This window comes from Salmo salar, chromosome 20, assembly GCF_965601325.2.
Source record: "Salmo salar chromosome 20, fSalSal1, whole genome shotgun sequence".
NCBI classification, from domain to species: Eukaryota; Metazoa; Chordata; class Actinopteri; order Salmoniformes; family Salmonidae; genus Salmo; species Salmo salar.
Genome location: NC_138310.1, coordinates 28,031,109 through 28,058,440, shown reverse-complemented (window position 1 = coordinate 28,058,440; position 27,332 = coordinate 28,031,109). Strand labels below are relative to the sequence as shown.

The following is a 27,332-nucleotide window of genomic DNA, read 5'->3' as shown; positions in this document are numbered from 1 at the left end:
TGTAATCCTATACTGTAGCAACTGGCCCTGTAAAGTAGCCTTAGCTGAGTGTGGTGTAATGGAGTCACTACATTGGTGATGAGAACCATTTTCTGAGCATATGGTGCCATGGAAACTACAGAGTACAAAGAAATGGGCGGAAAGGGATAATAGCTTTCCTTTGATTATGGAAAGTGCCCAAGAGCAGTGAGGTGCAATTAAGCAAATCAAAATTGGACTGTACAGGTTCCACCTACCATTTCCACAAAAGCTGAATCAGCTTTCTTTTTGTTCCACAGGACAATAGGCTGTGTGAAAACATAATCTATCCATGAAGCTTTCCGCTTTAGAGAGAGAGGGAGGGAAGGAAGAAAGGAGTGAGAGAGAGAGAAAGAGGGAGCGAGTGTGAGTGAGAGAGGGACAGTGAGAATGAATAAAACATTGCAGCAGCCCCTTCACCTTTACAGTTTGAGAGGAACCAAAACCAGAGAAGGAGCCATTGATGGGCCCAACAGAGGAGGTTCTGTCATCCTGTCCTCCTTACCCATGTGTCACCCATACCTCAGATTCCTCAACTCCTCTGAGCCTCTGGCCCCCCACGCTGTCTCTCCACCCAGCCCACCCAGCACTCTGTCCGGTAGCCATAGACAGACATTTGAAAAACAATTGAGTGAATTGGCCCTCTCTGATGGCTCCCTAAAATAAGTAATTATGTGCAGTACTGCTGAATGGGGAAGCTCTGTCAATGGGAGATGAAATGATGTCTTCCACTCACCAGCCTGAACAAAGCGATCATTCAGGGCCCACAGAATATCTGTATTTTTCCTCTCGGTGGAAACGCTTCTCCTTGGTTCCAGCGTTCCCACTCGCAGCATCCCGTGGCTTTAATTACGAAATAAATCTTATAGCTACGTTATTCTATGAAATTCAGTCCACTGTGATTGAAAGGAGAGACGTTTGTTTTGGGTCATAGTGAGTTTAGTCTGTGGAAATATAGAGAGGGCAAGGAGGAGGAGAGGATGTGTGTTTGGAAATGAAGGCAATTGCAGCGATTTGCAGCAGCACTTCAGAAATATATTTGAAACGCCCTTTAAAAACAGTCTGAATATCTAATTACATATCTGTATACAAGGCGAATGCAGGGTTCCCAACAAATGACTGGCTTTACACTTTACAGTAGTTATAGTAGAGACCCATCTTAACAAATCAACACAAAGGCTCTACTTTTTCCATATTGACCGAACAGGAAGCCACATCAGTGAGCCTGCCAGAGAGATAGGTTGAAGATGACAAAAATGAAGACAACAGGATTCTAATATCTTTTAACTCTTTGCAACAATGGGACCGGCTATGCTAGTTAGTAACGCGGCTAGTAGTTAGCAACGCTGCTAGTAGTTATCAACGGCGCTGGTCCAATGTGTTTATTTTCTAACCCTGCGGCATGGAATTATTACATTGTCTTAACCTGTATATTTTCAACCTAGCCAGAGAGGGGGAGGCAGCTCCCACTCTCTCCCAGCTCCTACATTACACCATATCTCACATCAGCCTTCCTGCCCCTTGACTCAGATCTGAATCTATTCCAGGAAAAGATTAACATCTAAGTAAAGCCTGCATGCCTGAAACAGGACACCGCAGACTGGCTCCTTTTCACCAGCAAGACAGACAGACAGACAGACAGACAGACAGACAGACAGACAGACAGACAGACAGACAGACAGACAGACAGACAGACAGACAGACAGACAGACAGACAGACAGACAGACAGACAGACAGACAGACAGACAGACAGACAGACAGACAGACAGACAGACAGACAGACAGACAGACAGACAGACAGACAGACAGACAGACAGACAGACAGACAGACAGACAGACAGACAGACAGACAGACAGACAGACAGAGAGAGAGAGAGAGAGAGAGAGAGAGACCTGTTGTTGTGGAATAAATATTCAATTACCATTACTTCCTTGATAGCAAATTCACTTAGTGTGAGAGCCTCATTACTCAACATGTTCCATACTCCCTGATACAACCGTGTACATACTGTACCCAAAACCATACTATCTGATACAGCTTTGTACATACTGTACCCAAAACCATACTATCTGATACAGCTTTGTACATACTGTACCCAAAACCATACTCCCTGATACAACCTTGTACATACTGTACCCAAAATGATACTATCTAATACAGCTTTGTACATACTGTACCCAAAACCATACTATTTAATACAGCTTTGTTCATACTTTACCCAAAACCATACTATCTAATACAGCTTTGTACATAATCTACCCAAAACCATACTATCTAATACAGCTTTGTACATACTGTACCCAAAACCATACTATCTAATATAGCTTTGTACATATTGTGCCCAAAACCATACTCCCTGATACAACCTTGTACATACTGTACCCAAAACCATACTATCTAATACAGCTTTGTACATACTGTACCCAAAACCCTACTATCTAATACAGCTTTGTACATACTGTACCCAAAACCATACTATCTGATACAGCTTTGTACATACTGTACCCAAAACCATACTCCCTGATACAACCTTGTACATACTGTACCCAAAACCATACTATCTTATACAGCTTTGTACATACTGTACCCAAAACCATACTATCTAATACAGCTTTGTACAAAGTGTACCCAAAATGATACTATCTAATACAGCTTTGTACATACTGTACCCAAAACCCTACTATTTAATACAGCTTTGTACATACTGTACCCAAAACCATACTATCTGATACAGCTTTGTTCATACTTTACCCAAAACCCTACTATCTAATACAGCTTTGTACATACTGTACCCAAAACCATACTATTTAATACAGCTTTGTTCATACTTTACCCAAAACCATACTATCTAATACAGCTTTGTACATAATCTACCCAAAACCATACTATCTAATACAGCTTTGTACATATTGTACCCAAAACCATATCCCTGATACAACCTTGTACATACTGTACCCAAAACCATACTATCTAATACAGCTTTGTACATACTGTACCCAAAACCCTACTATATAATACAGCTTTGTACATACTGTACCCACAACCATACTATCTAATACAGCTTTGTACATACTGTACCCAAAACCATACTATCTGATACAGCTTTGTACATACTGTACCCAAAACCCTACTATTTAATACAGCTTTGTACATACTGAACCCAAAACCATACTATTTGATACAGCTTTTACATACTGTACCCAAAACCATACTATCTGATACAGCTTTGTACATACTGTACCCAAAACCATACTCCCTGATACAACCTTGTACATACTGTACCCAAAACCAAATCACTTGTGGCCTGATCATAGATTCCAAATACACTGAGAACAGAACCTGTAACTAATGCTGTAAATTGGTTACTAATCCAACATCCTGGCCAGTCAGTACTCCACACCACCATTCACCCCAGCCTTACCTTCACTCTACTTAGCAAGCTAATCAGACGGCAACAAACACATTTATCCAATCAGAGCCTGCTGCTATTGACTGAGTGGGAGAACATTTTACATTTTTTTACATTTTAGTCATTTAGCAGACGCTCTTATCCAGAGCGACTTACAGTAGTGAATGCATACATTTCATACAATTTCATGCATTTCTTTTGTGTACTGGCCCCCCGTGGGAATCGAACCCACAACCCTGGCGTTGCACACACCATGCTGGCGTTGCAAACACCATGCTCTACCAACTGAGCCACAGGGAAGGCTAGAGAGAGAGCGATGTTGGTGTATTTACAAGCAAACCAACGTGAAGGTGCTCAATGCATGTCAAGTAATGGTAAGTTGAAAGAGCTTGTGTTGTACAGTACCTGTGGTTTTACCTGTTACCTGTGGTTTTACCTGTACCTGTGGTTTTACCTGTACCTGTGGTTTGACCTGTATCTATGGTTTTACCTGTACCTGTGGTTTTACCTGTATCTGTGGTTTTACCTGTACCTGTGGTTTTACCTGTACCTGTGGTTTTACCTGTATCTATGGTTTTACCTGTACCTGTGGTTTTACCTGTACCTGTGGTTTTACCTGTACCTGTGGTTTTACCTGTACCTGTGGTTTTACCTGTATCTGTGGTTTTACCTGCACCTGTGGTTTTACCTGTACCTGTGGTTTTACCTGTATCTATGGTTTTACCTGTACCTGAATGACAAACTGAAACCTGACTTCACCAGCAGCCAAGGATACCCTAAAGCCCAGACTCAGCAAAAGAGCCACGCAACCAGCTCACGTATGGGCTCACCTGACCTCTGACTCCTATTTATCTAAATATAGTATAGTATAGTATAGCTGTTTATTTCTGGACAGAATTAGTCACCAAACCCCCCCATCCTGTCCTGTCCATTGGCACACACACACACACACACACACACACACACACACACACACACACACACACACACACACACACACACACACACACACACACACACACACACACACACACACACACACACACACACAGTGCAGATAATGTCAAGACGGTGGCATGAGCAGGTTTCAGGTGGACGGCAGTTGAATCTGAATTGTGTAAAGCGTTATCCTGCTTCCCCTTGTGTAAAAAACATTTATGTGTCGGAGGGCTAGGGTCAGTCTGTTATATCTGGCGTATTTCTCCTGTCTTATCCGGTGTCCTGTGTGAATTTAACTATGCTCTCTCGAATTCTCTCTCTCTTTTTCTCTCTTTCTTTCTCTCTTTCTCTCTTTATTTCTTTCTCTCTCGGAGGAGGACCTGAGCCCTAGGACCATGCCTCAGGACTACCTGGCCTGATGACTCCTTGCTGTCCCCAGTCCACCTGACCATGCTGCTGCTCCAGTTTCAACTGTTCTGCCTGCGGCTATGGAACCCTGACCTGTTCACCGGATGTGCTACCTGTCCCAGACCTGCTGTTTTCAACTCTCTAGAGACAGCAGGAGCGGTAGAGATACTCTGAATGATCGGCTATGAAAAGCCAACTGACATTTACTCCTGAGGTGCTGACCTGTTGCACCTTCGACAACCACTGTGATTATTATTATTTGACCCTGCTGGTCATCTATGAACATTTGCACATCTTGGCCATGTTCCGTTATAATCTCCACCCGGCACAGCCATAAGAGGACTGGCCACCCCTCATAGCCTGGTTCCTCTCTAGGTTTCTTTCTAGGTTCTGGCCTTTCTAGGGAGTTTTCCTAGCCACCGTGCTTCTACACCTGCATTGCTTGCTGTTTGGGGTTTTAGGCTGGATTTCTGTACAGCACTTTGTGACATCAGCTGATGTAAGAAGGGCTTTATAAATAAATGTGAGTGATTGATTGATTGATAACATGAAACGAAACATGTGAAGTGTTCCATGTGAAATCATGTGGTTTTTCTGTAAGGGTCCCACTCCCACCCGTCCCTCACCCCCGTCCACCATCCCCTTTTGGCAAAGCCGTCTCCTCCTTTTAGCATCAACACCTAAGCTACAGGGAGCATAATGAGATTCCACATGAACAAAACAGCCGCTCTGAGCTGCCGCACCAGCATGATGATGAAATGATAATTCTTTACCTTTGCCTTATCAAGAGTAGGATATCTAATGGCATTAACCTCTCTGGGCCAGTGGGACGTTTGCGTCCCACCTAGTCAACAGCCAGTGGAATCGCGTGGCGCGAAATACAAATACCTCAAAAATGCTATAACTTCAATTTCTCAAACATATGACTATTTTACACCATTTTAAAGACAAGACTCTTGTTAATCTAACCACATTGTCCCGATTTCAAAAAGGCTTTACAGCTAAAGCAAAACAGTAGATTATGTCAGGAGAGTACCCTGCCAAAAATAATCACACAGCCATTTTCAAAGCAAGCATATATGTCACAAAAACCAAAACCACAGCTAAATACAGCACTAACCTTTGATGATCTTCATCAGATGACACTCCTAGGACATTATGTTATCCTGTTAGGGCTAGGGGGCAGTATTGACACGGCTGGATAAAAAACGTACCCGATTTAATCTGGTTACTACTCCTGCCCAGTAACTAGAATATGCATATAATTATTGGCTTTGGATAGAAAACACTCCAAAGTTTCTAAAACTGTTTGAATGGTGTCTGTGAGTATAACAGAACTCAAATGGCAGGTCAAAACCTGAGAAGATTCTGTACAGGAAGTACCCTGTCTGACCATTTCTTGGCCTTCTTTGCCATCTCTATCCAAAACAAAGGATCTCTGCTGTTACGTGACACTTCCTACGGCTCCCATGGGCTCTCAGAAGGCGGCAAAAAGCAGAATCGTGGCTTTGCAGGCTCTGGCTGAAAAAAAGTAGCGCGTTTGGATAGTGGCTGGTTACAGTACTGTGAGACTCAGGCGCGTGCCCGCGTCGACCGAATGCTTTGTTTTCTTTCCTCTGTTTACCTAAACGCAGATTCCCGGTCGGAATATTATCGCTTTTTTACGAGAAAAATGGCATAAAAATGGATTTTAAACAGCTGTTGACATGCTTCAAAGTACGGTAATGGAATATTTAGACATTTTTTGTCACGAATTGCGCCATGCTCGTGACCATTATTTACACTTCGGATAGTGTCTGGAACGCACGAACAAAACGCCGCTATTTGGATATAACGATGGATTATTTTGGACCAAACCAACATTTGTTATTGAAGTAGCAGTCCTGGGAGTGCATTCTGACGAAGACAACAAAGGGAATCAAACTTTTGTAATAGTAAATTGGAGTTTGGTCAGGGCTAAACTTGGTGGGTGTCTAAATGGCTAGCCGTGATGGCTGGGCTATCTACTGAGAATATTGCAAAATGTGCTTTCACCGAAAAACTATTTTAAAATCGGACACCTCGATGCATGTTTTGTTCAATCAAGTTCATATTTATATCAAAAAACAGCTTTTTACATTAGCATGTGATGTTCAGAACTAGCATACCCACCGCAAACTTCCAGTGAATTTACTAAATTACTCACGATTAACGTTCACAAAATACATAACAATTATTTTAAGAATCATAGATACAGAAGTTCTTTATGTCAGATTTTAAAATAGCTTTTCGGGGAAAGCACATTTTGCAATATTCTGAGTACATAGCCCGGCCATCACGGCTAGCTAATTTGACACCCACCAAGTTTGGCACTCACCAAACTCAGATTTACTATAAGAAAAATTTGATTACCTTTGCTGTTCTTCGTCAGAATGCACTCCCAGGACTTCTACTTCAACAACAAATGTTGTTTTGGTTCCAAATAATCCATAGTTATATTCAAATAGCTCCGTTTTGATTGTGCGTTCAGGTCACTATCCGAAGGGTGACGCGCGAGTGCATTTCGTGACAAAAGATTTCAAAATATTCCATTACCGTACTTCGAAGCATGTCAAACGCTGTTTAAAATCAATTTTTATGCTATTTTTCTCGTAAAATAACGATAATATTCCAACCGGGCGACGTTGTATTCATTCAAAGGCTGAAAGAAAAAAATGGAGAATTCACTTGAACGCGCATCTCCAGTGTCACTGTTCTCAGCCTGACCACTCACAAAATCTCCTGCTGTTTTCCACCCAGAGACAGGAGAGACGTCATTCCACTTTCTGGCGCCTTCTGAGAGCCAATGGAAGCCTTAGAAAATGTCACGTTACAGCAGAGATGCTGTATTTTCGATAGAGATGCCACAGAAGGACAACAAATTGTCAGACAGGGCACTTCCTTTATGGAATCTTCTCAGGTTTTGGCCTGCCATATGAGTTCTGTTATACTCACAGACACCATTCAAACAGTTTTAGAAACTTTAGAGTGTGTTCTAGCCAAATCTACTAATTATATGCATATTCTCGTTTCTGGGCAAGAGTAGTAACCAGTTTAAATCGGGTACGTTTTTTATCCGGCCGTGCAAATACTGCCCCCTAGCCCCAACAGGTTAACCTTTAGGAGCTTCCTACTGAACATTAACGTCTATGTCTATTAATATCTATTCATGTCTAATATCTCCCCTTTCAACATTCAATATGCAATACTCCTCCTCTTGGCTGTGTGACAATGTCTCAAGGCCAATTCAGATAGGATGACACATGATTAGGGGGGGAGCAGAAAGTTGTCTGTCTGCCAGTCTGACTCTAGACCAGGATGTGCTTATACCGTGAGGGGCGCAAGGAACAAATAGTTTCTTGTTTTAACAGCCTGGGAGTCTAATGAAACTGAAAGGCACATTCAAATTGGAACATTTCACTATGCAGCAGAAAATGACTGCATATTATACTGTACTGTACATTAGAGGTCGACCGATTATGATTTTTCAACGCCGATACCGATACCGATTATTGGGCCAAAAAACCCCGCTGCCGATTAATCGGCCGATTTTATATATATATTTCTAATAATGAAAATTACAACAATACTGAATGAACAATGAACATGTATTTTAACTTAATATAATACATCAATAAAATCAATTTAGTCTCAAATAAATAATGAAACATGTTCAATTTGGTTTAAATAACACAAAAACAAAGTGTTGGAGAAGAAAGTAAAAGTGCAATATGTGCCATGTAAAAAAGCTAACATTTAAGTTCCTTTCTAAGAACACGAGAACATATGAAAGCTGGTGGTTCCTTTTAACATGAGTCTTCAATATTCCCAGGTAAGAAGTTTTAGGTTGTAGTTATTATAGGACTATTTCTCTCTATACCATTTGTATTTCATATACCTTTGACTATTGGATGTTCTAATAGGTACTTTAGTATTGCCAGCCTAATATCATTTCGAAAACAAAACGGTTATTCTTTCAGTGAAATACGGAACAGTTCTGTATTTTATCTAACGGGTGGCATCCATAAGTCTAAATATTGCTGTTACATTGCACAACCTTCAATCTTATGTCATAATTACGTAAAATTCTGGCAAATTAGTTCGCAACGAGCCAGGAGGCCCAAACTGCTGCATATACCCTGACTCTGCGTGCAATGAATGCAAGAGAAGTGACAGAATTTCCCTAGTTTAATATTGCCTGCTAACCTGAATTTCTTTTAACTAAATATGCAGGTTTAAAAAAATATACTTCTCTGTATTGATTTTAAGAAAGGCATTGATGTTCATGGTTAGGTACATTTGTGCAACGATTGTGATTTTTTCGCAAATGCGCTTTTGTTAAATCATCCCCCGTTTGGCGAAGTTGGCTGTCTTTGTTAGGAAGAAATAGTCTTCACACAGTTCGCAACGAGCCAGGTGACCCAAACTGCTGCAAATACTCTGACTCTGTGGCACAGAACGCAAGAGAAGTGACACAATTTCCCTAGTTAAAAGAAATTCATGTTAGCAGGCAATATTAACTAAATATGCAGGTTTAAAAATATATACTTGTGTATAGATTTTAAGAAAGGCGTTGATGTTTATGGTTAGGTACACATTGGTGCAACGACAGTGCTTTTTTCGCGAATGCGCTTGTTAAATCACCCGTTTGGCAAAGTAGGCTATGATTCAATGATAAATTAACAGGCACCGCATCGATTATATGCAATGTAGGACAAGCTAGATAAACTAGTAATATCATCAACCATGTGTAGTTAACTAGTGATAATGTTAAGATTGATTGTTTTTTATAAGATACGTTTAACGTTAGCTAGCACCTTACCTTGGTTCCTTGCTGCACTTGCATAACAGGTAGTCAGCCTGCCACACAGTCTCCTCATGGAGTGCAATGTAATCAGCCATTATCGGTGTCCCAAAAAATAAATGCAGATTACTGATTGTTATGAAAACTTGAAATTGTCCCTAATTAATCGGCCATTCCGATTAATCGGTCGACCACTACTGTACATGAATCATCAGCAAGAGCAGAGATTTACTGAGCTACATTTCAGCTTTCCAAATAGTCCTTCATTGTGGACTGCTTTTAAGGCATTATTTTCTATTCAGAAAGCATTTCTAGGTACAGAAAGCTCAATGTCCTCACAATGTCCATGGACTCTACACTCTGTTTCTAGTTATCCTCAGGAAAACCTGAACAGCCTGATGACTATTTTGAGCCATAGAGATTGAGCAGACTCCAGAGGCCTTGGCCTGAACCTTAGCACACCAAGAGAAGGTATGATGAGGATGCGAAGAGAAGCATGTGAACCTGCCTCTCACCCTGATGAACACTGCTTTACCACTGCAGTGGATCGCCTCCAAAAGCCCAGGGCATTTTGTCTTTTCATCAGAGCTCTGCAACAGTGAGCAGTCATGTCAGGCAGTGGCCAGGACCCAGAGGGCTGGATGTACTTGTTTTGGGGGAGAGAGAGGGTGATGGGGTGGTGTGGGGTAAGGTTGGGGTTGAGAGTTCCGTGAGCATGCCTCCTCTTGCGGAACGGCCAATGAACCATGGGCCTACTCATCACGCCAATCTGCCTGAAAAGGCTGAGTAGCACCGGCAGCCGGATATCATCACAGCCACATTAATTAAAGAGGGGCCATCGTTAGAGGGAGTCCCTGTTGCTCACTGCTGTTTCTATTTCTGGAAGACTGATGTTGTTGTTATTGTTGTTGCTCTTTTTGCCTCTTCACTCAGACAGGAAGGAAGAAGCTAATGAAGGTGTGTAGCCCTAAAGGGTTGATGGATAATGAAGAGGAACATGGTGAAATCTACTGTAACCTCAATCTCCTATCCGGCAGTGGAAGTTAAGAATTTAAAAAAGGGCATTCCTGTTGCACATCACTAATTAGTGTAGGTGCTGCCCTTTAGAGATCAAATTTCCAGATTCTTAGTAAACTGATTAAACAAAAGGAAAAGGTGCAACTCTGTTAAGAATCAGTATCATTGCTTTTCAGGTCTCAGAATGCACTGCCTTTTTGTGTCCATGCAATCAGAATATCACATAACATGAGATTGAGGAAAAGGAAATCAAGGAACTGCAGCTTTTGTATTTTATGGGGAGATATGCATGTGTTGTGTGTCCAGTGGAGAGTGGTGTGATATGAGTGTGTGCTGCTGCCGCAGAAGGGAGAATACGTGCAGCTGGGCTGCAGACAGTATGACAGCTGCCGAGACGTGCTCTGGGCTCACAGGACTGAGGAAGCCTCTGTACTGCAGCCTCTCACTCACAGGATGAATAAAATATGAAGTGTACAAAGCACTCAAGTCCCAGCTGAAATGGAGAGAGAGAGAGATTCTCTCTCATTCTCTCTCTCCCTCTCAGGGGAAGTGGCCATGCAGAGTTGTAGTAGAGACTTGGAGGAAAAGATAATAAAACTGATGAAGAGGAAGAGAGAAAAGAGGGGGGTAGAGGAAGGCAAGGAGGAAATTGTATAAGGCTCTTCACAGAGCCATGAAGGTTGCTAAGGGAAAATAGTAGTAATAAATCTTAATTCAAACATTGCTTTAAATATGGGTACGATGAGAGGAGAGTAGTGTATTCAGGGGCAAGCACTTTGCCCCTGAATACACACCATGCATGCCAACACACATATTTCATACACAGCTTCCTCCGTCTGGGTTGAGGGCTGTATTCAACAGAATAATAGTATAACATCCACTTAGGATTTGAAGCATCATCCATCCACAGAAGTCACACAGCCTTTTCCCAGCCTAGGTATAATCATACCAGCAACACTTGAGGTTATGTTCCCCATGAATAAGTCATAGCTACATACTGTAGTAGCAGCAATATAGCATTCCCAACCCTGGCCTCAATCTAACCTTTCAGCAAGACCTTGTTTACGTCCATGTGGCTGCATGGGGAAATGTTTCCACCAGGGAGTCAGTGAGGGACTGAGTGAGCTGAGTCATCCTCAGGCACATCTATAAGAGACCTGGTACTGACACATGCTGTCAACACAGAGTAGACACAGGAGATGATGGGAGCCAACATGGCATGGGCCCTGCCACGTGGATGACCAGGCACTGTGTAATAATGTGACACCACATATCTCACCAGACCTATGTGACTTCACTGACAGATGGAGAATGAATGAGCGTGCTTACTGCTTATCACCAGACTAGAAACAATGCCAGGCTAATATTTAAAAGGTCCAATGCAGATGTTTTTATCTCAATATCAAATCATTTCTGGGTAACAATTAAGTACCTTACTGTGATTGTTTTAAACATTTTTTAAAAATAGCTTCTTAGCAAAGAGCAATTTATCAAGCAAGAATTTTGCTACGACTGTCTGAGAGTGGTCTGAGTGGCCAGGAGAAAACCTAAAACTAGCTGTTATTGGCAGAGAGGTTTGGCTCTCTTTCTTATTGGTCTATTAACTAATTTACCACCTGGTGATGTCACCGGGCAGGCTAAAACTCCATCCCACCAAAACAGACTGACATTTCAGGCGGCCCTTTCAAACAGCTCTTACACTAAAAGGGAATTATCATCATTTCACAGTATTATTCCAATCTCCTAGTGTGGAAATATATATAAAACACAGGAAATCATGTTTTGACTGCACTGGGCCTTTAAGACATCCTATTTGATGCTTGTAGTGCAGGAGCCAACTCTTTGTATGAAAACATTGTGGAACGGTAACAATTGCAGGTCTTATAGTAAAAAAACAGAGCTTGGCTACTGCATTACATTACATTACAAAATCATAGTCATGAAGAGCAGAAAACATATTGTAAGAACATTTAAGGTTCATCCTTCATGTAATTGTTCCCAACGGTGCATGACCAACTGTGGGCCCCTCATTAGTGCTCGTTTAACCACTTATTCCATGATAATAGTTTTTTTCCTCGTGTTATTACTTTTCTACTATTTATCTTTTTTTTCTCTCTACACTGTTGGGAAGGGCCCATAAGTAAGAATTTCACTGTTAGTCACCTCTTGTTTAAGAAACGTGAAAAATACAATTGGATTTGATTTGAATTACACAGCAGTAACAGGCCTGTTGTATGTAGACTTCTAGCAGGAACAGTGGGATGCACCCTGTGAATTTGCGAGGAACTTCACTTCACAGCATTATGACAAATCTGCATGGCAGGTGTGACAGCCCAATTAGGGCCCACCAAGAAGAGGGGAGAGGAGAGGAGATCTGATAGGCTGCTGCCTCTCCCTGTAGACAGACAGACAGACCCACAGGGGATCTCTCTTCTCATATCCTTTATCAGACTAACAACTGGTGCTGCATTGGAGGGAGGAAGGGAGCATTAATATGAAATATCTCATCCCTTTCCTCTTTTAAGTGAAGCTTGTCTGATTCTTCACAGATCTTTCTGAATATGGGTTTGGATCCACAGTCCATTTCCTATTTCCTACTGTCCCATGCAGTGCAGATTCACCATGGTTCTCTACATAACTAGGCCTTAAATTGGTAAACTAGGTTATTGTGCATGAAGATTATTGTGAAGATGAGGTATGTGTAACTTACTACAGACCATACTATAGTTGCATTCTTCTACCAGCAAGGGGAAGATCTGGGTAATATCTGCAACTTGTTACCCAAACAGAGCCTGAATTCATCAGTCAGCAACTGTAGCTCAAAACAAAAAGATAAATTATGAAATAAATGCTGTGTTTATCTTTCTTCCCACATGTTCCAACGCTCATCAGCCTAAGGAGGCATTAATTACTTTAATATGGGAATTCATTTGCAGAATGGAACATAATAGCGTGGAAATCTCCAGGCTTTGGAAGTTGTGTGTTAAATATCAATGGGACTTTAGTTTAAGGCTCAGGATTAACCCAAGATAAATGGCTCTCTGAGTTACACACTGGCGCCAGTAACTACATCTCCCTGCTTTAAGACGCGCTGAAAGTGGAACCAGAGAACTAAAGTCTGTGTTTTAGGAGGATGGGTGTTGGCAGGTAGTGCCCTCTTGGTAAACCAGGAAGAGAAAACATGATCCAGTAGTTTGATGCAGACAAAGGGTTGTTTGTGTGTCAGCAACCAAGTTCAAGAATGAACAAGAGGGTCTGTTATTGTAGGTCAGCAATTACAGTTGGCTGATGTTCTAATCCCTATGACTGGCCGTATCTCAAGGTCAGCCAGTGACTACATAATGGACTAATCTTTCTCTCTTTTTCCCCTCACTCTCTAATTCTCTAGTGTCCACACTCTTTCTCTCTGTCACATGCACACACACCCACACCCACACACACCCACACACAAGGGGAGAGTAGAGTAGTGTTAGAGTTAGTATTGATGAGGGAATCACGTGATTAGGCCTTGGGAAGGTTCTTCTACAGTGGCTGACGATCATACCTAATCAGCCATTTTGGGTTAATAAGCATGTGTTTGTCAGGGAAGAGCTTAATAGCATATGCATTATCTACTTCAACTCTGCCAACTGAGAAGACCTGGTATCAACCTTTCAAAACCAGTTGATTGATGGATGATGTGAATGCTGGGTATGATGAGCATACAGGTACTGGCCTGTTCTGATGACTTCCTCTGCAATACAATGTCTAATAAATAAATGACTGACAAAGCCAACTGAATACATTTAAATCATCAAAACACAACACCAATTGAAGTTCAAGGATACAATAAGGACCAGAGGGTATGAGCCAGCTGTTGATAACCACATTACAGTATATAAACAAGCCAGCTCTAAACACAACCGGCATTATAGAGTGGATTCACACACTGACTAGCAGTGTTACAGTAATGACCTTGGCTAATGACAGTGATGACAAATGATGACAAATCCACTCCTTGTTTCTGTGACGGTGCTGACAGTGGCCTGCCCTTTCTACGGTGTCCCTCAGTCATCCTTCGCCATTGGGACGCCTCTAACACAGCTGATCCATCATCCTTCCTCCTCGGTGGGCAGACCCCACAGCTAACGGCCAGGCAGACACCGTTAGAGATTGTGGTGCCCGAATTTTCCACAACAACATGTTAACAGTGACAGACTCCACAGCGCGCAGGGAAACACACTGGTGATTCACTGACAGCCGCATCCCAGCATGCTGGACTCCCCAGCCACCCACACACACCAGTACCAGCCCACTACCACCTTCCTAAAACTGTACACAGGGTGCTTTGCTCTATGTGCTGTCTACTGGAGGAGGCCCAGCGGAGGAGTATTACTCTAAGTGGACAGGCCTGGGTTCACATCCTTCCGAGAGGAACATCTGTCCACAGGCTGGCTCTTAAAACTCCTCAAGAGTAACAACATCAGCATAAACATGAAAGTGTTCGATGAGGATGAAGTGAATGGAATGCATAACAGCGACATACGCACACACGCACACAGACACCCACACGCGTGCACACACACAATGTCAATGTTATACCCCATTAGGACATCATATTTGAGGGTTTTCCCATAGTCTGGCCTTTCTCCACACAATGTTAATTTACCATTTTCAGGCAGTTATTACTTGAGTATTATTTATTGAAAAATTCCACTGTTACAGATGAACCCGGTCTGAGCAAAAAATCTGTCTGAGATATGAATACAGCAAAGCCAACCCTCCTCGGGCCTTCCCTGGAACTGATCAAAGAGTCTTGCAGATAATCCCCACTCCAAAATCATCTTGTCCTTTAAGGAAATATTAGCAGGAAAATAGAGCATTTTCCTCTGTGCCACAAAGGAGAACATGAAACATATAGTCATACTTACTTATACTAGAAACAATCACAGAGCTGAAAGTGTACGAATGTTTCTGTCATTTCCCTCAGAAAAACATATGACTGAGCCATCACTATATATATATATATATATAGCCAATCACAGAGCTGAAAGTGTACGAATGTTTCTGTCATTTCCCTCAGAAAAACATATGACTGAGCCATCACTATATATATATATATAGCCATCACTAGTCCTGTGTCTCACTGTTTATAGAGGTCATAGATGAGACAATGCCTAATTAACCTGTCTGAATTTGGAGGCGTTATACTGTTTGCATTGAGATGATGGGCGTGTATTATTCACTGTTCTTCACTTCAACCCCTGATTCAACTCCTTAGAACTGACAGGTCAGAGATCTGCTGTTCTGTCTGTCTATGATTCTTCCTTGTCTGAAACATTCAGCCTTATTCTGCTCCAAAACAGCATTTGACAATGAGTACAGAAAACCATCAACTCCCTCTGTCTAATGTACCACTTCACTGAGACACTGCACTGACGAAACCCAGGGACCAGTGAGGAGCCATTGTCCACATGCCAGAGCTTAAGCACTCAACACTGATTCTCAGTTTTTTTATAGCCAGGCTATTTCTGTATACACTCTAATGAGAATCTTGGCATCCATTCATGATGGCGAAATATCGATAGAGAGAGCACATCATCAAACATACATACAGTAAAGTACAGTGCCTCCCCATAAAGCAGCAGGGTTCAGAGGGTTTAAATGCTATGACAAGCTCAGACATGGATGTTCTCCTTCATGTCAGTTCCCCTGGTTATCTTCACAGACCAGAGCCACTGGTTCCGATCCATGAGGAGCCACTGAGAGGTCAACAAGAGGATAAAGAGATACGGAAGCAACATAAATGCTGAAGAAATTCAAAGCCTTCATCACTGTGATTCTGGACACTGTGCTGCTCTGGTCATGGCTCTACAGAGGGCTGCATATCTGAGAGGCTTTAAAGTGCTCCATTGGGCTGGGTGCTAAGCCTCCTAGCAATAAACCCCTCTAAAATTCAAAATTAAATACTACAGGTAACTGTCAAAATAAAGGAAACACTGACATAAAGTGTCTTAATAGGGCATTGGGCACCACGAGCCACCTGAACAGCTTCAATGCACCTTGGCATATATTCTACAAGTGTCTGGAACTCTATTGGAGGAATTCGACACCGTTCTTCCATGAGAAATTCCATAATTTGGTGTTTTGTTGATGGTGGTGGAAAACACTGTCTCAGGCGCCGCTCCAGAATTTCCCAAAAGTGTTCAATTGGGTTGAGAGCTGGTGACTGAGACACACACACCCTTTAAGCACCCTATGCTCCTTTGAGAGCCCTCTTTCAAAGTCACTGGGATCTCTTCTTCTAGCCATGGTAGCCAAAACAATGGGAAACTGGGTGTTTTTATACATGACCCAAAGCATGATGCGTAATTAACTCAGGGACCACACCTCTGTGGAAGCACCTGCTTTCAGTATACTTTGTATCCCTCATTTACTAAAGTATTTCCTTTTTTTGGCAGTTACCTTTATTTTCATACTATATTTTGAAAAACTGTTCTTTGAAAGATTCTTGTAAGGTTGACAGGAATGAGCACTCACAACGAACGTGTCAGCTGCCCTGGTGTATAATTGGTAAGAATGAATGGGTAATACTACAAAATACAGTACCATGCATCAGTTATCACCATGGTTAGCTAACATTCCAATAACAGTCATTGAGAGCACCTGGCTGCTTCTTGTTCCAAGCTAACTGTGAGGGGGCTAGAGGAACATTATTTAGATATCCTGTTTCTGCTTCGCACAGCCTCACTCAGAATTGAATCCCCCTTAAGCGTTCATGTAACTAGCCTGTCCCCCCATTTTCAGCCTCAGGCTAGTAGATGGCTGGGGTGCGGGAAAGCTTCTGTCAGCTACAGTAATGATAATGATGTTTTTTTAAATGTACGTAAAGTGTAAAGTATTTTGTCTGTAATGTATGTTTCGTTATATGTTGGACCCCGGGAAAACTAGCAGTCGTCATTGGCGTCGACTCATGGGGATGCTAATAAATCAAATCAAAATGTAATTTCTCAAAATGTGTGACTTATAATTAATCCATCTGATTTAAAAGTAGAAGGTGTTGACACTTATATAATATATACAACCTGCCATTAATAGTGGGTATTCGGTTTTATACCCGTTATCTCGAGAGCGTGATGACAACGGGTATTTCCATGGAAAAGGACCCATGAGGAACAACGTGAAGTTCAGTGAAGTTCATAGGAGCATATCAAATTGGGTGTCAAATGAAAGCTAAGACTCTATATTTTTGGGAAATGAAGGCATAGATACATTTTTCAACCATTTTCCATCTTAAAAATTAGACATACATAAGTAAAGGCTTTGATTTATGGATGGAAAAGAGGTCTTAAAAAACATCAACAATAAAAAGTCTTAAAGGGTATCAGAAATACATCAAAATGCAATAATGTTGACGTAAACACCCCTGTCAACTAATACCAACACTTATATTGAGTTTTGGAGATATTGTTTACCTTCTGTAAGTTTAAGAAATATTGCCAAAACCCCACATATCTTTAAGATATTTTCTAATTTGTCATGAGGGAGGATAATGAAAGTTCACAGAAGCAACATGTAAAGATAGACCTACCAATTTTGTTTATGAATTATTAAGTGATTAAAACTCGTAATTCCATTATCCAAATTGGTAATGGAATTACTGCAACTGAATTGGCTACAATGGGATATCATAAAAGTCCAAACCACAGTTGTGTTCCCAGGCTACTGTCCTCCCTTCCACTGGCATACTGTTATGTTCAACTGATAACTGTTTTCTTTGTCTTTCTGTTGTCTGGTGATGAAACCAAGAGTAAAACAGTCAGTCTGGACAACCCCTCCCTCTCTCCCTTTCCCTTTCCCTTTCTCTTTCTCTTTCTCTCTCTCTCTCTCTCTCTCTCTCTCTCTCTCTCTCTCTCTCTCTCTCTCTCTCTCTCTCTCTCTCTCTCTCTCTCTCTCTCTCTCTCTCTCTGCCTTTCTCTCTCACTCTCCAGTTAATTTCACCTCTCCCAGCTCTTACTGACACCTACCCATGAGCCCCTCTCTTTCCATTTACTGTAACCAGCATCCTCACCCACTGAGCACCGACCGACACCGGACATCCATAGACGTTGAAAAGTTGTTGAAATTTGGTCAGTCCACCCTGGCCTTAATGTTAACGTCCACAGACGGACCGGACTAGACCAAATCTGAACCTATCATAGACATATGTTTCCCAAGTTTAGATAGTACAGTACAATACAGTACATTGAGTAGAGTACAGTGCAATACAGTATATTGAGTAGAGTACAGTAGAGTACAGTACAATGCAGCACAGTAAAGAAAAGTATAGTATAGTATAGTATAGTATAGTATAGTATATTGTACTGTATACTGTATTGAACTATACTCTAGTTTACTGTACTGTACTGCACTGTACTAAACTCTACTCTGCATTGCTGTGCTGTATTGTACTGTGGTGTATTCTACTGTGCCCTGCAATTGTCAGCTGTGATGTCCAAACTTGTGAAACAGAGAATGACATTCATATCCATAATTATGCATATGTGTTGTACAGATCAGGGACCCATGATGTAATTCCGTTACCGGGTGTAAATTCACCTCACTTACTGTAGTTCAATAAGCAAACTCAAGGTGCCATGTCATAGCTGACACCCCTATCTTTCTGCAGAGTTTTTGGAAAACGTGGTTACATAAAAACCTAAGGGGGATTTTACTGTAATTCCATTACCCAAGTTTGCATCTGCACAGTTTTTCCACTGAATTCGTTTTTGTATGTTTTTCTGTGGTAATTGTTAAAAGTAGTCCTTGTGCATAGAGTTGTATGGTTTGTTAAACTTTCAAATCAATGGTTTTTGTTTGTCATACATTTTTGTTATCGTGGAATTGCCCAAAGGCTACTGTACAATGGCAACAATCCTAGCATTAATAACTGGGCATTTCAAGGCCTTGTGGTCATTTTACAGACTTAAGATATTGCTATTCTGTTATTCTGACCCAAGAAAGCTATTACATGTGGGAATGTTTGCTTACCTCCAGTCCTTACTGAATAAATATGCTTCTGGAGAGCATCTGCTGACAGATGATGATGTTTCATGATAAATACCCCTGAATATCACTTCAGTCAATTGCCCCATTACTGAGCTGCCACAAAGGAGAATACATCTCCTAACATATATCGAAGCATGTCATTAGCTCTAGTAACAGAACAACAGAGGGTGAAGGAAGTGAAAGCAGAAAGTCAGGAAGGCAGAGAGACAGGCAGGTTTCCTCTGCTCTCTGAGGTGGATCTGCAAATCATTATGCTAGTTAAACATTAGCACGAGGGCTCTAAAGAAAGTCCAGCTACTTCACACTTTGGGTAAAGTGAGAGTGGCGATGTGTTGATTCAAGGCCACATGATATTTACATAAAGCCAGCCCTCCAGAACAGGCAGGGGAATAATGACATGCAGCCTAGCTGAGCCACTGACTTGGCATGATGGCACACGCTGGGATGAGTTGGCTACTGGTGGAAACTAGGGCGCTCTCACATTTCCATTAGCACTTAACTAATCCAAATAAACCCTGCATGTATCACAAGGTGTTGTTGTGAGATCCACACTGTGTTCAGTGCTGGCAGTAACAAATTAAACAAATTGATCTTATTTGGGGTTGAGGTGAATCAGATAGATATAGATAGCATCACATACCCAGTCCAAAATCAAATAACTTGCTAATGAGACTATTGTTGTACCCTCTTTTCTGACCTCTTTCTTTGTAATATATGTAGAACATATGCAAGAAAATGAATTAAATAAAACTATTCTTGCTTTTAGAGTCTGTTAGAAGAAATAAAGCAGGCATCCTGGTCCGGTAATGGTAGGCCCTCAAGGAAATCTTGACACCATCTGTTATGTTTTCCATGTCAGCTCAGTGATAATGACTCTTTCCACCATTAGCTACCAGTGATCCTTTGGTTTTTGATTTGGATTTTGTTTCCCATTAGCTGACGCCAATGGCGGCAGCTAGTTATACTGGGGTCCGACATGTAACGGAAAAGACATTGCACACAAAATACTTTACAATTGACATACATTAACATGTAGTGTGTGTGTGTGTGTGTGTGTGTGTGTAGGTGTGTAGGTGTGTAGGTGTGTAGGTGTGTGTGTGTGTGTGTGTGTGTGTGTGTGTGTGTGTGTGTGTGTGTGTGTGTGTGTGTGTGTGTGTGTGTGCATCTATCAGTTACACGTACATGTCAGTACATACAGTAAACACAACAAGTAGGTCTCTCACCACAACCTTCAGCAGGCTGCAAAAATAATGGTCTACTTTTAATAAGCTATAGGCTGTAGAATACATTCAGATGTTTGTATTACTTACATTTATGTCAGAGCCCACTGCAGCATACATAAAGATCCCAGGGGAGAGAAGAGGACCAATGATGAGTAGTGAACAAGTTGTAACACTGCATGGGGTTTGCTGAAATTACACTACACTGTCTGAAAGTCAACAATTGTGATGGGGCACATTTCTCAGATATTATACTGAAGAAACCAGCTGATAGAACCAGATTTTATACATTAGAAATCTGCTGATAGATGTTATAACGTACAATACATTTACATGTAAATGTGCATCTGCTTAAAGAAAACGCCCATAATAGCCTACAATTTCATATCTGGCAAATAATAATAATTGTTTGACAACTTTAATTTCAATATATAAAATATGATAAGGTGCATAACCTACCTCAAATAGGAGTCATAAGAGAGTAATCCAAGGGAGAGTCGAATACAATCCGTTACCGCATATACGGAAATATTTGGCTGAACCTAATGGAAAGACAGAACTCTGAAATAAGAATCGGTCTGATACAGCTCTCATTCACAATCTTGGTCCGTGCTCCGTGAAAATTCCTCACAAAATTAAGAGTATAGATCCAGTGGTAGTCTAAATGTTGCGATAGGGTATCTCATTTATGTATTCACCATAACGTCCGTGCGTCTGTCCTCTGTCACTGCGATTCTCAATCCCGTTACAAACCAATCTCTGTCTAGTTCAATACAGCATTCTGTGGATGCTGCCACACGCTTATTTACAAGGACAGAATAAGGCAGAATAGCATATGGTCCTTGAAGCAAACTCAATTATGTTGATGACGGTACGCAGGAGACGATCATTTCCGTACCTCGTAATCTGCTGTTAGGTCAAAGTCGGTATGATGCAGCCAGCGTGTCACGGCGAGGCGACTTGTCTCTCCGTGTCCAGAGTGCCTGTCAAACAGCCCTGCGGATCGTGCACACCACAGTGGTAACTGCGCTCTGCGCTCCACACAGGCCGACAGCACTGCCTACTGTATTTAAAGAGACACAGCATAAAAGACGCGCAACCAAGGGCGCAGTGCCACACTGCGCGGTTTTCTATTCCATATATGAAACATTATAAACCATATAGGCCACCCTGCACGTCCAACGAATCATGGTACATTTATCCTACAGTTTGAGCTATTTATGTACGTTCACGTCTTGAATTATTTATATGGGGCAGGGGTGGGTCAAAGCATGGTCACCTTGACAAGATGACAGATCAGCTTCTACTATGTAATGTCACAACAATGCACCAAAATATTCTACCTCTAATTATGTTTTCATGAAAACAGGATTAAGTTCTCCAACATGGAACCTCTACAGTTTACAGCAGTTGGCTTGAGAATCATACTAGCCTAATGAAAGTCTCTCGCTCGCTCTCACTCTCTTTCTCTCTCCCTCTTTCTTTCCCTCTCCTTTATTTATTTCTCTCTCTCCATCTTTCTCTCTCTCTTCATCTACTTACATATTGAGGGGTGTTGCTGCCTTGAACCACAATGTTCACATTTTTACTTCTCTTGAATTGAGTATTTTTCACCCACTCTCATCTGTCTCCATAACTACAATTTCAGCCATATGGTCCTGACTATAAATTGGATGTATTGGATAGAGCTGATACCTTCACTGCTGTTCATCTCATTTGAAGAAGCCTATACAGAGCACCACACAATCCTTGCCTCAGCCTTCTCAAATCCAAGTCCACCAGCATGCTTAACCGGCACACACAAGGATCTCTTAACTTAGTGGCTAGAGCTATCATATGCTCTGCTCAGAAACAAATCTTCCTCGAGTGTAAAATACTCTCGCTGATCAAAGTTTGATCAGTCTCCCACTGCAAATGACGACATTGGAATCAATAGCACAGAAACAGCATTAAGCAGGCTTTTAAAGGCCAGCATGCACCCACTCCCCCCCCCCCCCCCCCCCACACACACACACACACACCCACACACACATAATGAAAAACAGACACAGACACTCACAGAACCAGAACATAAGTCCAATGAAATACCCCCTGAGCCAATAAGACCAGGTAAGCAGAAACTCAGGCACTCCATGCACATGAGTCATCCACAATACATGGAAATGAAAACAAATAGCTTGTGTAAGCAAACATGTTTGTTAATCAGAGCTGAGCTGAGTAATGCAAAGTATGAATATTCTATGCTCTAAAAATATCTCAAAACATTTTCACTTGGATTAGACATCAAAAATCACACTTCTCTATTAGAAATATGACACGTTTTCCATGAAATTGAGCTTAAAGAGAATTCCACTTCACAGCACGTCAACAGTCAACACATTGCACTTGTTATTGTTCAGTAGTCAAGTGTGATCAAATGCACATCATTTAGTGGGGTGCAGGGCTGAACAAAGTAGATATAAAAGAAATAGAGCCTGCACACTTACATATGGAATTGTTTTAAGATGGTCAAACCATGAATCATTTAGATATTTGATTTTGAATTTTCGGACCCCTTTTGGTATCCCCAAAAATATAAAACAATTATTTTATAAAATATTGAGTTTGGCCTTTACTACTATAGCCCATAGAAATGCATTGAATAACAAACACATTCATAGATGGCAAAAAATACAGTCAAAACATGAATTGTAAGGAATAAGGTTTTGAAGGTTTTTTTGACACATATTTAACCTCTTATTTTTTTTACTGTGAACATCATCGTGTTCATGTGAGTCTGCCCTTTTCCTAGAGTGGTCATATTCATTTGTAGGCCAAACCGTTTGGGCGCTACAGACGTTTTCGTGAGAAGACCGATTTTCAGAATGTCCCGTGGTCTGACAAACACCGCCATAGCCAGATGTGATAGATTGAGACGCAGACCACGCAAAAAACCTTAGATCTCTAGTTTAAATTGACCGATTTTTATGGGGATTTTTTTATTATGCTACTTAGACCGACGCACAGATGTGTGCACAGGTGCGTCAAATGACTCTTAAGGATGATTTAATTTTCAAATAACGTTTCGAATCAAACAGGGATCTTCCTCAGGTCATTTCACTAGAAGTGTATCACACCCATATTTATAGACATAAGACAAGCACCTATTAGGGTAGTCTATACATATTTCAGATGAAATGGGCAGCACTTCTCAAATATTATGACTGTATAACCATTCATATCAGGTAGACAAAGCGTATGCTCCAATACTCAAATATGGTTGTCATAATAATGAATGAATCAGATGGCGTTCACAGGAAATGGCCAATGGGAAAATCCTCATTCATTTCTTTTGGATACATATTTTCCAATTGGAATATCCAGTAGGATTCTCTTTGCAATAGAAGTCTATCGATGTCCTCCCCTCGCCTCGGGACTTTGACATGTTCGATACCCATGTACTTTAATGAGGCAACATTGTGTCTGGCAGTCAAAGCGCATAGCGACTAGACATTTGAGGTCTTGGTTTCTGATGCTACTTCTATGTTCAGATATGCGTGTCTGGAGTGCCCGGCGCGTCTTGCCCAGATAGGCCAGCCTACAAGGGAATTTCAGTAGGTAGAATACATTCTTTGTAGCGGATGTTATAATACCTTCAGTTTAAAATGTTTTCCTGTCATAGGATGGTTGAATGTGTGGCATCTGCTTGTGAAATTAAACTGTGTGCAACGTGTGCACCTGTAATTGCCCTCTTGGACATGGTCAAGGAAGGTGTCCGTTTTTTTGGGGGGGGGGGGGGGCAAATCTGACCTGACAACCATCCGTCTGACAGAAACTCACTACTGCGGGTAAACAGTTTCCATCCTTTACCGCCCTTTGCCCCTTTCAACTTAATTATGTATAGACCGCGCTAATTGGTAGTTGTCTTGTGTTTATAAATGTGGGTGTGGTGAACTTCCGGTAAAATGACCTAAGGAAAATCCTTGTAGGATCGTAATGCTGTTTGTTTATTGATAAAGGTACGCAATCTAGTCTCAGAGAATTCAAAATTATTCTGTACTTAAATCCGACACACTCCATTTAGTAAGATATGTTATGTTTCGTATATATTAATTTGTGGATGTCTATCACCCATTTCGTATGATAACTTCATAGCAGCGGGAAGTAGTTTGGGGGTGTTGTGATTTTTTTCGTCACCAAGGGGGGCACTGCAGACGGCTATATCGGGCCGCTAGTACAGGACTATTAAAACCTCTTGGGGCTAGGTGGGACGCTAGCGTGCCACCCGTGGTGCACTCCATCAACAGCAGGTGCATTTCAAGAGCGGCAAATTTGAATCCAAATAAATGTCAAAATTCAAATTTTTCAAAAATACAACTATGTTACACCATTTGAAAGATAAACATCTCCTTAATCTAACCACGTTTTACGATTTCAAAAAGGTTTTACGGCGAAAGCATAAATTTAGAGTATGTTAGGACAGTACATTTACAAGAGTTGTGTGTAATGTTTTGTCAAGTCAAAGACAGGGTCACCAAAACCATAAAACCAGCTAAAATGATGCACTAACCTTTTACAATCTCCATCAGATGACACTCCTAGGACATTATGTTAGACAATGCATGCATTTTTAGTTCTATCAAGTTCATTTTTATATCCAAAAACAGCGTTTTACTATGGCATTGATGTTGAGGAAATCGTTTCCCTCCAATAACCGGCAGTCAAGTCAGCGTCAGAAATTAAATAATTAAAATTAGAAAACATTGTTAAAATATTATATTGTCATTTAAAGAATTATAGATTTACATCTCTTGAACGCAATCAACTTGCCAGATTTAAAAATAACCTTACTGGGAAATCACACTTTGCAATAATCTGAGCACTGCGCCCAGAAAAATACGCGTTGCGATACAGACTAGACGTCATGTTGGGGAGATCTAAAATCGAAAATACTATGTAAATAATCCATTACCTTTGATTCTCTTCATCAGATGTCACTTCCAGGTATCACAGGTCCATAACGAATGTAGTTTTGTTCAAAAAAGCTCATCATTTATGTCCAAAAATCTCCGTCTCGTTAGCACATGATGTAAGCCAGCCGGACTTCTCGTCATGAACGAGGGGAAAAAATATATTTCCGTTCGTTCAAACATGTCAAACGTTGTATAGCATAAATCATTAGGGCCTTTTTTAACCAGAACATGAATAATATTCAAGGTGGACGAATGCATACTCTTTTATAACGTATTGGAACGAGGGTACCCAACATGAAGTAGCGCGCCAGGTGTCTAATGGGACATCACCGTTCCATGGCTCTTGTTCGGTCAGATCTCCCTCCAGAAGACTCAAAACACTTTGTAAAGGCTGGTGACATCTAGTGGAAGCAATAGGAAGTGCCAAAATATTCCTAAACCCCTGTGTTTTTCAATGGGATAGGTTTAAAGTCAATACAACACATCAGGTATCCACTTCCTGTCAGAAAATGTCTCAGGGTTTTGCCTGCCAAATGAGTTCTGTTATACTCACAGACACCATTCAAACAGTTTTGGAAACTTTAGAGTGTTTTCTATCCATATATAATAAGTATATGCATATTCTAGTTACTGGGTAGGATTAGTAACCAGATTAAATCGGGTACATTTTTTTTATCCAGACGTGCAAATGCTGCCCCCTAGACCCAACAGGTTAAAGGCCAGTGCACTACTTTTGTGAATATTTTTTTTTTTTCATTTTTATTTATTATTAATATATATTTTTATACAGATTTTTCAGGGGGTGTTGCAGCACCCTCAGCACCCCTACTTCCAGTGGCTAAGGATATGCTACGAATTATATGTTACAAATTTGCAAAACATACAATTTGTTACAAATTTGCAAACGTACTATATGTTACGAATTTGCAAAATGCATGATACGTTACAAATTCGAGCTAGGTGGCTAGGTGCCTAACGTAAAGTAGCTAAAAAGTAGTAAGTAGTTGAAAAGTTGCTAATTAGCTAAAATACTAAAGTTATCCATGATGAGATTCAAACTCTCAAACTTTGGGTTGCTAGAAGTTTGTGTTATACACCCACCCACCCACCACGACCAACCACCCTACTTTTGTTTTTTGTTAAGTAAACATCTGTCTTATGTAACCATACCAAACATAACATATCATACTAATTTGAGTATCCCGGATTTACTATGTTGCATCTAGTCTATGAGACCAGGCTGAGGTACGTGGTGGAGCTCATGAGTGTGCGGTCGCTATTTCTTTTATACCGACTTGTTCACCCATCTACAAGGAGCAGTCAGTCTGCTGACACGACATAACAGACATGACAGTGCACATTCCAAGCAGCAGCATCATCATCTAAGGGTATGCAGGGGGACGATGGTTTCTCTCTGCACTATGGCCCCTGGTACTGTCACCACCCATTAACATCACCTAGCTCTGCGGTGACCGGGAAGACTGTGGTTAACATACAGGAAGACCTTGACCTGTCCAC

General features: G+C 41.2%; 1 protein-coding gene across 9 annotated transcripts in view; it reads right to left on the bottom strand.

Annotated features, from left to right (window-relative positions):
- Positions 1-21,882, bottom strand: part of wscd2 (WSC domain containing 2) — a 75,650-nt gene extending 53,768 nt beyond the window's left edge. The window contains exons 1-3 of one of the 9 annotated variants that reach the window (XM_014161198.3): positions 21,761-21,882; positions 21,322-21,404; positions 20,953-20,969 (exon numbers count right to left, since the gene is read on the bottom strand). The gene's annotated coding sequence lies outside the window, so the exon portion shown is untranslated. Of the gene's footprint in view, positions 1-19,624; positions 19,820-20,952; positions 21,068-21,321 lie in introns of those variants that run through there. The other 8 variants (XM_045703165.2, XM_045703166.2, XM_014161197.3 and 5 more) reach the window with 8 other exon arrangements.
- Between the last annotated feature and the right edge of the window lie 5,450 nt (positions 21,883-27,332).